The sequence below is a fragment of the Podarcis bocagei genome (genome assembly GCF_964188305.1).
Source record: "Podarcis bocagei genome assembly, chromosome: 15".
Classification (NCBI taxonomy): domain Eukaryota; kingdom Metazoa; phylum Chordata; class Lepidosauria; order Squamata; family Lacertidae; genus Podarcis; species Podarcis bocagei.
In genome coordinates this window covers 20,190,810-20,205,976 of record NC_138141.1, presented here as the reverse complement: position 1 = coordinate 20,205,976, position 15,167 = coordinate 20,190,810, and positions in this window count along the sequence as shown.

The window sequence follows — 15,167 nt, the reverse complement described above, 5'->3', positions numbered from 1 at the left end:
ACCTTCCCTTAATGTAATTTTATTTGTTTGGGGAGGTCAAGAGTTTGGGGGCGTTGACAGGGGATTATACCCTTGGATGCCATCATAGAAGCAGTGTAGTATCCTTTGTGGATGGGCAAAACATTATTGAGGCTTGTCAGGACCACTGCACCTTTAAGCTTCCTGTTTGTAGGTTCAGTCTATTCTAAGTCTTCCTGCTCAGTGTTGTGGCGGGATTAGTGGTTAACTGCCCATTTATTTATTTATTTCACACATCCTCAGCACACAGTTGCTCACTGAGCAACTCACAAATAAAAGCAAAAGCACTACAATCAAACATAAAAAACATAAAACAGAATAAAACAGTAGCCATGAGCAAAGCCAGATAAAACAATATCCATCTCAATGTATAAAAGCATATTTAGCCAGCTTTTGTTCCCTGCGGAGGTGTGTGTGTGTGTGCATGCATTAAATTATTGGTTTCTTTCAGTTTTCCTCTTTTCTTTCTTTTTTTAAATCAAAACAGAAAAATAGTGAAAAGAAAACAAATCAAAGCATGCATGCACACACACATGTAACAAAAGCTGACTAAATACAGGGCAGTAATCATTAATCCTGCAGCTATGCTGAGCAAGGAACAATAAAATGGACGGAACCAACAAACAGGAAATTAAAATTGGAAAGGGAATTTGCTGAATAGAAGTTGATTGTGAGTAGATGTTGTAGAAGGATCTTGACTATTGAGGCGGCGGAAGGATAATATAGCGCTATATCAGAGGCCTGCTCCGTAGTAAATTAGATCATGGCTTTTAGCATGGCTTCAACAAGTGCCCACTCTCTGCACTTTCCCAAAACAATTAAAGATGTTTCTGTTCTGACAAGCTCTTCCACCTGGACGAATAGGTCACTGGCAAGGGTGTCTAATTTGTATAGGTTTTAAATTTATTGCATGTTGTTTTTTGTATTGTTTAGATGCTTTTACGAACGCGGGTGGCGCTGTGGGTTAAACCACAGAGCCTAGGGCTTGCCGATCAGAAGGTCAGCGGTTCGAATCCCCGCCACGGGGTGAGCTCCCGTTGCTCGGTCCCTGCTCCTGCCAACCTAGCAGTTCGAAAGCACGTCAAAGTGCAAGTAGATAAATAGGTATCGCTCCGGCGGGAAGGTAAACGGCATTTCCATGCGCTGCTCTGGTTCGCCAGAAGCGGTTTAGTCATGCTGGCCACATGATCCGGAAGCTGTACTCTGGCTCCCTCAGCCAGTAAAGTGGTCAGAGTGCCGCAACCCCAGAGTCAATCACGACTGGACCTAATGGTCAGGACTTCCTTTACCTTTACCTAGATGCTTTTACAGTGGTACCTCGGGTTACATACACTTCAGGTTACAGATTCCGCTAACCCATAAATAGTGCCTCGGGTTAAGAACTTTGCTTCAGGATGAGAACAGGATGAGAACAGAAATTGTGCTCCAGTGGTGCGGCAGCAGCAGGAGGCCCCATTAGCTGAAGTGTTCAGGTTGAGAACAGTTTCAGGTTAAGAACGGACCTCCAGAACAAATTAACCTGAGGTACCACTGTATTGAATTTTGTTTGTTGCCTTGAGGTGTGGGTGTGGATGTGTATGTAAGCAATGACCACTCACTTTTGCAACCCTACACAGGCTTCCCAGCCGCCAAGGCTGCAGGTCTCCCACCTGGCCCTGGTTTAAATCAGCCAATCAGTGGTGGCCTGGGGGCGGAGCAAAGGCCAGGTAACGAGGCTCCTGCCTATGCTGGCCATTCAGTTGGCTCAGAGCATCACCCACCCAACCCTCCCTCTAATTGTTAATGTTGTTGCCGGCTTACCATTTCCTTTTATGTTCGTGGGCATTGCTATGGTCGCATGATGGTTGCTGTTTTCCTGAGCCAGGAAGGAATTCCCCTGCTCTGCAGGTTTGTCTTCCCCGTAGCAATTGTCACAACTTTGGGGGGTTTAGGCCTTGGGTGGAATCCTTTAGTCCTTCAACAGAATAGAAGGGGTAGCATGCTAACGCTCCCTTATGTGGTGGTGTTAGCAGGGCCCCGTCAGAGGGGTTTGTGAAGGGAGTCACTGACCTTGAGCACTCGGGGTATGGTCAAATTCCCAGAGCAAGAGGAAGGGGGCCAGCTGCATAACACACATTTTCCAGTGTGCCCCATATTCCTGTATGACCCTGTTTATCCTCAGACCCCAATTGGGGACTGAGAGGGATACAGCCCAATGGCTAAGCCAAGGTTTTCCTACATCTGAAATTAATAAAGTTGTGGCCTATTTATTCCCATACGTATGTTGTGTTGTGTCTTAATTATCTAGGCCTGGCTCCCAGGGAGGAGGGTCTGTGCCTGGGCACGTAATAATAATAGTAACGATAATATTCTTTGTGGAGTGTCTCTGCTATTTAATTTTTAATTTAGTAACAACAACAACAACCAGACTCCTAAACTGCCTAAGATTTTGTAAGCAGTGTACGTTTCTTAAAAGCTACAGCAGTCCCACTCCTCCCACCCCAGGTCCCAATCAACCAAAGATGATATAAAAGGAAAGGGAAAGTGGAAGGGAGATAAAAGCAAGATGTGACCAGGTTGGCCTCCTCCTTCCCATGATAATTTTAATTCCACGTCCGGCTAATTGCAGAACACTAATAACTCAGCAGTGCTAAAAGGCTCTAATGTGGAGGCAATCTATCCTAGGGTAGGGAAAGGCACCTGAGCCACATTCTTGCCTCTGACCTTTGAAACTTTCAAACCCCCAATGAGGCTGTATATGTATTTAAAGTCAATGCTTTCAAAAATTCAGTGGTGGTAAACTAAGATAGACTGTCAGATCTGCATGGAAATGGTTGGCTCATTTTCCTTCTCATTGTCCAGTTCACAAACCCACCTTGGCTTCTGCCGCAGTCTATTCATTATTCTCTTAGCAAGGGGTGAGGGAGAATTTCCATTCACTTCACAATTTAATGCAAAAATGTTTAGTCCCTGAAAGAATATGAGAACTGAAATGCAGCTATTCTTTGACATCCACATGTCTCTGAATTTTGCAGTGAAGCTCTCTGACCAAGTCGTATGTACCAAAATCAGTATTTATATTTGGGGGGAGGGGATATGCATATAAATGTACATATTAATGAAAATAAAATAAAAATGCATCAGGGAATTTTTTGACAAAATATATGACAAAATTGCTTTAAAATTTCCATATTGAAAGAAAAGTGCTGGTGAATTTTCCGGAGGACTTTTTAAAGAAATAGCAAACTAGTTTTAAAATGGGGTAAACTGAACTGAAGACAGGAAAAATGTGAAGCGGAGAAAAAACCAAAATGTACCAATTCTCCCTCCCCAAAGCTCTTTCTTTCTTTCTTTCTTTCTTTCTTTCTTTCTTTCTTTCTTTCTTTCTTTCTTCTTTACAATATACTAACACACAAAGCTACCTTTTCTGGAATTTGTTCACTTAACACAACACAGATGTGTCTATTTATCTTTCCTGCTCTTGACTCTTTGGAGGTTGTGCGTCTCTGAGGGCTCTGGGGGAGTGTGAAATCCATCTTGTGTGTTCCTCCAGTGTCAATAAGAAGTTCCTTGGATTCCCAAGGGTCTCGGGAGGCATCCATGGGGCATTGCAAACAGAAGGGAGGGGAGAATTAGCTGTTGGACGGAGATGGAAGCAGACTCTCACCTTGGCCCACTATCCAGCTCACAGAAGTGAAGCTTCTTAGCCACACTAAGTCTTTGAAGGGAAAATCCCCTCTAAGCAGTGTGTGTGTGTGTTTCAGGTAATACACAAGATGGTTGGGGGAAGGGACTCTTCTAAGTTCAAAACTCTGAGCTAGTCCTATAGCAAGGTAAGAATGACCTTCAGAGCTAACCAATTTGCTGCTATCTACTAGTCCTGAGACTTTTGCTTTCCTTTTTTCTTCCTGTTCTTACATTACAAAGGCAGATTCATCCTCCCCCTCCAGATCTTTATTAGCTAGCTTCTGCTTCCACTCTTGTATTGTCCTCCTTTTTTACTTTGGGGTGTTTTTTCCCCTGCAGAGCATCTGGACAGTTGTGTTTTTTTTTAAATCCAATGTAAATAATATGATGGTTGACCTTTGCCACCTTCAGCAGACAGAAAAGATGCAAGACCCTGTTATCTAGTTGAGGGCTTAGCGGTCTGCATGTGGGAGTCTAATTGGAAGACTCCTGGAATTGGTGATAAGGGTCACCTGCTTTCTTCCACAAGCACTGCAAACTCCTTGGGAGGCCTCAAAGTTTGCTTTAGCCACTGAGCACTTCACAGGCCTCCTCTACTCCTGACTTTGTTTTGCTATTGTTGCAGCTTTTTTTGAATGGCGGCTCAATTGAGCTGAACTGGAGTGATTGTGTAGGGTACCGGTGTTTTTCAGCACTCTGACTTGAGTTGCTTTATGAATCTGGGGTATGTGCTCTGAGGGCCTCTACCATTTTGTGAGGGCTCTATGGCATGCTCTGAGCTCTTGTTCAACAAGCCAGGGCAATAACCCCGGTGACGACACAATCCCAAATCCCTGTTCATCAAAACTGTCCTTTCCGAATTGCTTGCTTGTTTCTGGAAAGGCACTGGGTAGCAGCAGCAGCAGTCCATTGGGTGGGTGACTGGGATCCTGAGGACTGACATGAGGCCTAGTTCTCTCAACCCTCTGGTAAGGTCTCCAGTTGGTGATTGGCAGAAATGCACTGCTCTGTCCCACAGTTTCATGGTGGTGACACTCTGGTCTAGGGGCCCAGGATTCTCTGCCACACACCTCTCACAGGTCCTGCTCTGCTCTCTCCTTCAGTGCTTTTGCCTGGCTGGAATGTGTCCTGAAACTGTGATAATGCCTCTTTCCTTGCCCGGATGGACAGGTGTTTGTTCAGGGATGTAGAAACCTCTGACGTTTGAGTGGCTGGATTGTAATCCACTGCCCAAAGGTAAGAGTGACATTTGTTGCTCCGTCCACTTTTTGCTTTTGATGCCTTGAATCTAGCAATGATCTATACCTGGAGTTGGAGTCTCCAGGGGCACCAGATTGGGAGCTGGGTCACGTTCAGGGCTCAGATTGAACTGCAGAGCATAGGGAGATCATCATTGTGCATGAGGCTGTTGGACAGGAGCTCCCAAAAGAAGCTCCTAGACCACCAGAGCCTATAAGACCTACATAGGTGCCTTCCCCTGAGCCTGAAGAACCAGATACCACACAGTACAGGGAGTCTGGCAGTACAGGGAGCACATCAGGAGAGAGGCTATAAAAGGGAGGAGAAGTGCCCATCTTCAATCCAGAAGATTGGTCCTTCATGGCTCTGAGGTTCCTTCTAATGGGGTGGAGCCTGGAGGAAAGAGTCTGGAGAGAAAGGGTTAAAAGGCCTCAGTCTGCTCCTGACCTTTGTTGGAGCAAGTTGCTCTCTTGGAGCTGTCCGTGGTCTGGCAAGATTCAACCAGCATTGCCTCCTTCTCTGTGGGACTCACCATTCGACCAGAACATTACACCACCCCTCCTGGAAGGTTGCCAACAAAGAAATAGGGCTCTCTGGCTGTTCATCATGCATCTATATATAATCCAGAAAGAAAAGTTTCCTCTGCAGATGACCCTTCCTGTTGCTTGTTTTCTCTTTTGTGTAGCAACTATTTCGAGTCACCACTTTCTACCTACTGCCTTCATACAACACACAGTCAAGAGGCTCTCAGTTGGTTCCCTGTCATGCCGAGAAAATGGAAGTCAAGTGCGTTTAGGGTTGGTTGGGTCCTGAAAACAGTTTTGAGAATCTGGCTGAGTAGCAGAGCAGCTGATGAGAGAGTGGAAACAAGTGACTGTCTCTTGTATCTAGGGCACATTTTTCCATCACAACAAACTTGAGATCTTCCTACTATGGGAGAAATGGCAATGCTTTTTTTACAAAGGGTATTCAGAAGGTATTTTCAAGAGCTCAAGGCTCTGAACTGAAGAATGTAGCACTGGACAAAGAGTTATCTAAGCCAATTTCTCTCCTGCTACATCAGTTGACTTCCATGTCAACTGGCTGCTGAGAAACTCCATTAATTGACCTCATACCAATTTCTGAGTTGGGCCCACCTTGTGGAGAGACTCCTTTTCCCTCATGCCATCTGTCAACTCTGGGAGGCCTGGACTCCAGAGTGGCCAGGTGTCCTGCTTTGCAGAGCACAGTTCTCTGTTTGAAGATGTCTTCTGTTTGAGAGCTGTCCAGTCCAAGTCTGGTTTAAAGATAAGGGACCATGAAAACCAGGAGCTCTGAAGCTGCCCATCAACATTCAGAAGCATCTGGTCAGCAGATTGAGCAGAGACACAAGTCATCTGGTATCTTCCCCACTATGGAGAGATATATTTCCATTTAAATTCTAGTCATTATTTCTAAATTTGCACCTATGCATATAAGTTACCATATGCAAATTTGTGCTCTCTTTTTTGACAATGCATAACTAGTCACCCTTCTGTAATCTCCTCCCACTGAACACTGTTTCAACCTCTGTTGATGTATGCTGTTGGTCAATGTTGATGTGCTCACCTACATTATTGAATGGCCTGTGGAAAACAAACATGTCCAGCACACAGATTTCTCCAGCCCAATGCAAACCATTTTCAGGGATATTTGTGCAAGTGGGTACACAAAGAGCCAGGACTGGATTTTGGGATGGGGCATTCCATTTAGCTGCCTAGGGCTTTGGGTTTGGAGATTGGGTGCCAAGCTTGGTTGTGCCTGACCTGCGACTCAAATGTCTAGGATTATATCCAACTAAGTCATCTTGGAGCAGGCAGATTGAAATTAATGGGTCTAACTTAGAAATGTCCATTCATGTCAATGGGTCAACTCTAAGTTGGACCAACACTGGAGACAACATCCATTCAATGACAGGAGCAAATATTATATATAATTCACCTGCACTTTTAAACCCGGCAATACTGACCTTCATTGCCAGCTTTGCATTAATATTCTCTCTCTCTCTCTCTCTCTCTCTCTCTCTCTCTCTCTCTCTTTCTCTCTCTCTGTTAACAGGGAAATTTGCAACATCCAGTCAACAGAGTACATGTGAGTGATTGTAGCCAGATCCACCCATGCAAATTTATTCTCTTATGTGACAATGACAAATCATTCATACAAATTGTGCACCAAAGTTAGGAAATGGACCATGGGAACTGTTATTTTTAAAGGGGTGTTCAAAAGTTGAAGCTGGTTGAAAAAGGTGGCAACCTTGCCTGTTATTGGCAGGCATTATGAACACTCTGGATGAGCCAATCCAGGCATTGTAAAACAAGGAACCTGACCTTCTTGGTCAGTGTTCGGCTACACTCAAGGCTATAGCTTAAGCTTTTGACTGCACAAACCTTGCATTGCAGCTTCTGGAATGCAGATGTGGTCCCTGCTATGACTGCCTACAGTGCAAGACATCCTTTTGTTGGTCTTAGAACAAAAGTCTCATAAAATACAATGGAGGCGTGCAGATCAAGAAAGATTAAACCAGAAGGTGCCCTCAGTGAGAATAGCAGCAAGCATTGGCATAGACATTCCCCTTTTGACAATCACCACACACACACACACACACATACAGGTTATTCAAGTATTGAGCAGCTGAACATCAAAATGTTCCTTTATCTGACTTAACTTTAAAAGGTTTGATTCTCCTTTCTAGGGCTCATTAGTCATAAAAGAAGCATCTCTCTCAAACTTTAAAGGGGGGTTCTCGCTTGGATCTTGGGGTTGTTAGATCTTTAACATTTGCGGTTTTATTATGTTAGCTCTTTTGCAACCTTTAGCTTTAGTTCAAATATGCAAAGTTATTTTTTTCCCCTGGATAGGTTTGGGAACAGCCGCTTCCAGACAGGCTGCCTATATGAATGTAAAGTGTGCATTCAGTTAGGCACTTGTAAACGATGTGACCAGGGGTTAGTTTTAGTCACAAACTTAGTGCACGGTCCATCAGGAAGTTCTGCTGTGCAAGCCCCCACAGAAGTGATTGGGATGTTTGTGCGTCTCCACGTGCTGCAGCAAAATGGCCCAAATGGACTAGTGCAAAATAATGTCCCAACTGAATGTCACTTTAGCAAGCAGATTATTTTATTTATGAGTTTGTTTGTTTCATTTAAAGCAAGTCAATGCTGCCTTTCATTTAAACAAAAATCCCAGCATGGCTCTCTCTCTCTCTCTCTCTCTCTCTCTATCTATCTATCTATCTATGTAAATATTTATTTATTTAAATATTTATTTATTTATATACTGCTATTTCATAGAAAATATATCAAAGCACTAAAACCATACAATAAAAATATATATAAAAAGATAAAATCAGGCATCAGTTAACTATTTTGGAAATGTGCATTGTCTTCTTAAGTGCCTATGTAGGCCTGGCAGAATAGGTGAGTTTTCAGCAGGTGTTTAAAAGTCGAAACAGAAGGTGCCTGCTAAGTGCTGGGCTGGTGATACTAACGGCTTGGTTTCTTGCTGCAAATGAGCCTTGCTGCTTGAGACAATCTCAGTGAACAAGCTAGGATATAAGGCTTCAAGTGATCTCTAAGGTACTCTGGACCTAAGATGTAGATATTGGGGTGGGGTGGGCGATGATTACTCCATTAGATAACTACAGTTCCCATGATTCTTCGGAGTAAGCTGTGACTGTTTAAATCACAGTCTGCAGTGCCTCCTTGTTTGTGGAATGCTCTCCCCAGGGAGATCTGCCTGGTACCTTCACTGTATACCTTTAGGCGCCAGGCAAAAACATTCCTCTTTAACCAGGCCTTTGGCTGATTCACATCCAATGCCCTGTGTATGCATAACCATTAACCACAATCCATATCCATCCTGTAGTTTCTTGGGAAAAACTGCTGTTTGATGAGTTTTCCATCAAACCATCTCCCTTCCAGTTTGAAAACATAAGCTAAAGAGTTAAGGTGAGGTTTGTGCATTTGAGAAAGATGTTGCACATGCTCAGATGACAGCTTCACAAACAGGAGTCTGGGGGTGGGGGAATTGCAGATGTGGCAAAACCAAACAGGTAATGCACATCGGATGAAGATAACCCTGTCCCCATTCTGGTGCACCACCTGAGAAATTTTGACCAGCTCTGCTTCTTGCATTTCACTGTCGGCTTTTAGAAAATGAAAGGTGGCTTTTATTTAGCTGTGCATCTGAACATTAGATTTGAGCTAGCGTTAAGTCTGCTTCTTCTTCTGCATGCTCTGCTTAATCTACAATGCCATGAAGACTGTGTGAGTAAAGAGCAATTGCTTCTTGCCTTCAAAACATGAAAACAAGGAGGTCATCCATTTAGATTAGCTGGCAAACGAAAGGATGCGCTGCTTCACGTTCCCTGCTCATGTTCCACCATCCAGGTTGTGGGGATGGCAAGTAATAATGTCTTTAAAGGGGGTTTGGGTGATTTATGGTGGATGAACATCTCAGGGAACACTAGCAATCCAGATTCAGAAACAGTACACCAGATACTGGAGGCAAACAACAAAGAATAGCTGTCTTCAACATGCACTGCTTATAAGCATCTTTGGATGATCTGACAGGCCACTAAAGCAGCCAGCATAAAGGTTCTAGACTGATTCAGCAAAGCCAAATCTTACATTCAAACAGTTACTAGATGTTTTCCTTGTATATTTATTATCCATTGGGCAGCACCAACCAATACTACAATGTGTTGAATAGTTATCTAAGTAGAGCAGACCCAAGATTTCAAAATCCAAAGGCAAGCCACTCTATATCTATTTAAAATTGAAAGCAGGCACATTTTTTAGATGTATGGATTTGTGATTTGATCACTGGAAGTCTGGTGATTTCATCTTTACCCCTGTGGTTTATGACCTCATCAGTACACCATTACTACTATTTTTCCCCTTAGCAGATCACAAGTGCCTGTTCCTGATTACTTCTTTTTTAAAAAAGATAGTGGGGGAAGGTTGAAGGTTGGCATCTTAACTTTCTTGCAACATCGTGTTGTATTAAATAAGACTTCCAGGAGACTTAATAGCTGCCTTCTGAGGCACTCTGGCTTGTTCCTTTTAAAGCATGCAGGTTAGATTTACTTTTACTCTGATCTCACAGTACTTCTTATGTACTTACTTGGAAAAGCAAGGTTGCACAACACTGCTGCAGAAAGGATTGCAGTATTTAAAAGAGCACTTTTGATCAACATGACATACCTTTATTTTGGGCCACAATTCTCTGGCACTGTTTAAAACCTTTTGCCACTGACTTTGGTTTTCAACATACCATCAGCAGTCCAAACTCAACTTTCCTCAAAGTAATGGAGAAGAAGAACAGGTGTTATGTCCACTCATTTTGACATACAGTTAAACCTCTTTGGAGGATGGGTAAAGACCAGCAGACTTGCTCATGATTCTGTACCAGCTTTGCAGCTGACTTGATGCCAAAGATGCAATTGTAAATGAATTTTGTTGGCGAGATAATCTGATAAAAGATCATTGGGGGACACACCCAATGGTGCTTATTATACTACATTAATTAGGACGTCCATCAGTTCTTACAAAGAAATTAGATTTGTAAAAGAGCCAATTCTAAGAGAGAAAGCTGAACTAATGATAAATCTGAACACTGTTCTGGGTTTGAATCCTTCCAGAGAAGGGGGTGTCATAGAATAGGCTAGGGTCCTTTGTGGAAGTAGAAATGGAAGGTGTCATCAGCAAGGGAGAATCTTGCTAGGAATGTTAGTTGAATTAAGGCAGTCAGAAAACCAGCCCTGCCTCAGCTCTTAATATAGTCCCTCAAGGTAAGAAGGTAAATAATAATAATAATAATAATAATAATAATAATAATAATAATAATAATAATTTATTATTTATACCCTGCCAATCTGGCTGGGCTTCCCCAGCCACTCTGGGCGGCTTCCAAAAAAAATTAAAATACTGTAATACATCAAACATTAAAAGCTTCCCTAAACAGAGCTGACAAATGGGATATGATTTCTGCTTCTCTTTCGTGCTGATCAGATGTATATCACTCCTGTCAACCACCAAGTCTTATTTCTGTCTTTTTGCATCATGTTTGCTGTGATGGGATCTGTTAGCTTTCATATCAGTTTGATATGAATATGAAGTTCTCTTCCCAACCATGGAGGAAAAAGTTATGCCATCTGTCCTTTTCATCTCTTCCTGGTTTTTGACAACTGATTCCCTTGTGGCCTTTCCTGACTCTCTATTGCCATTGTTAGAAAGAGAAACTGCAGTGTAACTTGCAAGGATTTCCCATTACCGGACAGCCATCCTTAAAACATGTGGTACAAAAATCAAGAGTCTTATTCTCTGTGTCTCCTAGGAACTTATAAAACTGGCTTTCATTGAGTCAAACTCTTGGTCTATCTAGCTCATTATTGTTTGCATTGATTGGTAGCAGTTCTGGGCTCTCTGAGTTTTTCAGACTGGAGTATTTTCCAGTCTTAACTGGAGATTCTAGGAAGTGATCTTAGGGATACCCATCATGTAATGAGCTCTACCACTGAGCAATGGCAAGTCTCCAGACTGCTGAATTGCAAAAGATAATTGTAAACTTAGGTTGTGAGGCTATCTAGTTCAGAAAAAAGCTTTCTCGGATTGTGTTTCGCTTTAAATGTCTTAGACCCAGTGCCTATGAAATGAAAATATTTTGCCTGCTTCTGCTGCTAATTATACCCAAGGAGAGCTGGATTGAGAGACATCTGCAGTCACTGAATTGGGGAAAATTGAGCTGAATCAGGGAGGATTAAGTTGTCTGAAGTCTCCCAACATTCATCCATGCCTGTAGCCAATATGTTTTGGAGAAGTGGTCAAAAACAAACAAAACCTGCTTACTAAGACTGATTGAGAAAGACATCCCACCCCGCAAATACTTACAAAGTGAATACAAGTTGTGGGGATCACATTATGGCACTCGCATGCTGCTTGTGGCCTTCTCACAGGCATCCTGCTGGGAGTAAAGCAACAATCCTTACAGTAAGCTACCTGAACCAGTGAGGGGCAACAAACAGAAAGGGAACCTTCTCTCCAGGTTTAATCAGGATGAGTTAGCATGTGCTAGTGTTAACTCCTTGGCTCCATCTTGACCACATACATATAATGGCTTTGTTTGCCATGAGTAATGAATCTTCAGTTTTCTTTATCCTTTCTGTTGCTGCAAATATACAGTGGTACCTCGGTTTAAGAACAGTCCTGTTTACGAACTATTTGGTATAAAAACGCTGCAAAAATGGAATTAGTGCTCCAGTTAGCGAACTTAACCTTGGTCTATGAACGGAAGTCAAACGGTGGAAGGGCACTGGCGGCGGGAGGCCTCATTAGGGAAAGTGTGCCTCAGTTTAAAAATGGCTTTGGTTTAAGAACAGATTTCCGGAATGGATTAAGTTCATAAACCGAGATACCACTGTATATTTATATAGAAAGGAGAATTCCTGGATGCCAAGATTCAAGTTTGAGGCAAGTACTCTTTGGTGAGAGAACCCCAGGAGGGATTTAAAATGACAAAATATGCAGCAAAGCAAAGCACTGGAATATAGGTTGTAAAACCTAAAGATATGCCCTTGCAAGTGAGTTCCAAACTTTTCCCTCTTCTCTCAGCATAGGAAAAGACCACCCATTTAGAAAGTTTAAAAAATGGTTTACTTACAAACTCTCCAAAGTTCAGATTCATGTGCTTTTCCATGTATCTGTCCAAAAAGTTGCACAGGCAGCAAAACTTAGTTTAGTTACAAAGTGGTTGGTTTAGAAACACAAGACTGGCTGGCAAGAGCCATGTGGTTGAGTTTCTCCTAGCCCTCAAAAAAGCTCAACAACTCCTGGCAATGACAATGGGTAGGTCACAGCCAGTCTTTTTATACTGTGAGTAGATCGCAGTCTCTGGGGAGTTGGACGTGCCTCCTTTATCACATGTGGTTTGTGCTGCAGAAGCTTCCTCACTAAACTGCAGACTGAAAAAGGAAGGTGCAATCTGATGGAACCTACTTGCCCTGCAACCAGACGTGAAAGCAACAAATTCAAGCTCTGGCGGTTGGAGGCTCTGAGTTTTCTTCCCAAGGCAAATGTTCTGAGGGCTGGAGGAGATCAAGGAGAAGCAGATGGCTCGACTCTCCCTTTCCCTTTCTCACTTGTCAGTTGGTGGCTGGAAAGATGCAGGAAAGAAGGTGAAAAGCATCTGGAGATATTCTGTTCCGAGGGATTATGATGGATAGTGAGCTCTTCAGCAAATCCTGCCAGAAAGTCAAAGTGAATCCAAATGGCTCGTGTCTTCATGTCCTAGCTCACTCATTCTGGGCAGATGAGCTTTGAATCAATATTTTTCTTTCCACCTCACCTTTGCAAATGTAAAATGAGATACGTATTGTAGGTGGGAATGAGTGAGAAGACTGAAAGGCTGGTCCTTTACTTTTGTCTGTCTACTCTATAGGAAGAGGAAAGAGGTTTGGGGAAATGGCACCTTGCAAGATGGCAAAGGGCCGGTTCACACAACTATGTGTGAATGATCCATCCTAGGTCTAAACACCACAGACAGAACTTTAATCTTGCCTCATATCTCCTGACGTGCAGTGTCTTTCAGAAAGTCAGTTCACACATTCAACCAAGTGAAGAGGCATGCATGTGTGCGCAGGCGAATTCCATGCAAGGCATTATTAGGAAATGGATTGAAAATGAGTCTCATTATCACAATGTCATTATACAAATACCATGGAGCACCATTACAGTTCTGGCCTTTACACCTCAAAAAGGATACTGTAAGGCTAGAAACAGTGCAGAAAATGACGTCCAAAATAATGATAGGGGTGGAACAGCTCCCTTATGAGGGCTTTTTAGTGTGGATAAAATGCATATTGAGGGAGTGGGGACCTGATAGAGATGTATAAAATTCTTCATGGTGAGGATAAAGTGGACAGAGCAACATTTTTCTCCCTCTCTCATAATACTGGAACCTAATGGGGTCATTCCAATGAATCTGAATGGTGCCAGATTCAGGACAGGCTGGAGAAAGGACATTTCCACACAGCACATAGTTTAAACTGTGGCATTTGCTGGCACAAGATGGAATTATGGTCACCAAAAGGGGATCAGACAAATTTGTGAAGGATATCAATGGATATTAGTCCCTAGGCCAGGACACTATTACAGTGGTACCTTGGGTTACATACGCTTCATCTTAAAGACACTTCAGGTTACAAAAGTCTTTGGGCTTGTCCAAGAGATCAAGGGCAGCTCCAGTGACCCATACAGAAGGTCAACAGTGCCCCCATCCTTTGCCCCTGCCCATTAAATGCCATGCTTAGCCCAGTTCTGCCACTGAGAAGCTTGAGGCGAGAGCAACAGATATTGGGATTGGGTCCTAGTTATACAATAGGACTGATTAGCTGCTCCTGCTACTTAGCTCTGAATCATCTCCTCCTCTTCTGGCTCAGCCACAGGTATAATTATCTCCCTTGCCCCCACCCCACGCCACCCTCCCAACGACACATACTTCATTTTACTGCTGTGGCGACTGAGTAAGCAAGAGTCCTTCAGCCCTTCTCATCCTTTCAATTGAAGGGCAATGTTTGAATGGCAACCTTATTTGCACTTGGATTGCTCTGGGAATGAGCAGAGACCTGGCCAGGAAAGCGAGGGGTGGGCTGTAATATTTGGGAGCCCCCAGCCTGATAAAAAAACCCACTCAAGGAAAGATCATCAACATGGCAACGATCTTTAAAAATAAAGTAAAGATGGAGAACTAAGGCTGCAAACACTCACCTGTCTGCCTTGGAGGTAGACCTCTTGAACTCAATGGGATGTACTTCTGAGTAGATGCGAGCAGGACGGTCTTCAGTGTTGCACATCTGCTCAGGGAGTGGCTCACATCCACCGTTTGCAGTTCTCACCCAGACCCCCTTTTCTGTGGGTTATCAATTCTGTCTCCCTTCATTAGTTTCTTGAAGGGAAGGGATGCAGCTCAGGGCTAACACTCACACTTTCCCCCAAAGGGGGTCCCAGGTCTAATCCCTGGCTGCATTTCCAATTCCAAGAAGATGGCGATGGGAAAGGCTCTCGCACTCTTCTGAGACCCCTGAGAGCTGCTGCCTTCCGGGTTTTTTTTGTTTTTGTTTTTTAAAAACAAAAGAGAGCCAGTATGGTGTAGTGGTTAAGAGCGGTAGTCTCGTAATCTGGGGAACCGGGTTCGCGTCTCCGCTCCTCCACATGCAGCTGCTGGGTGAC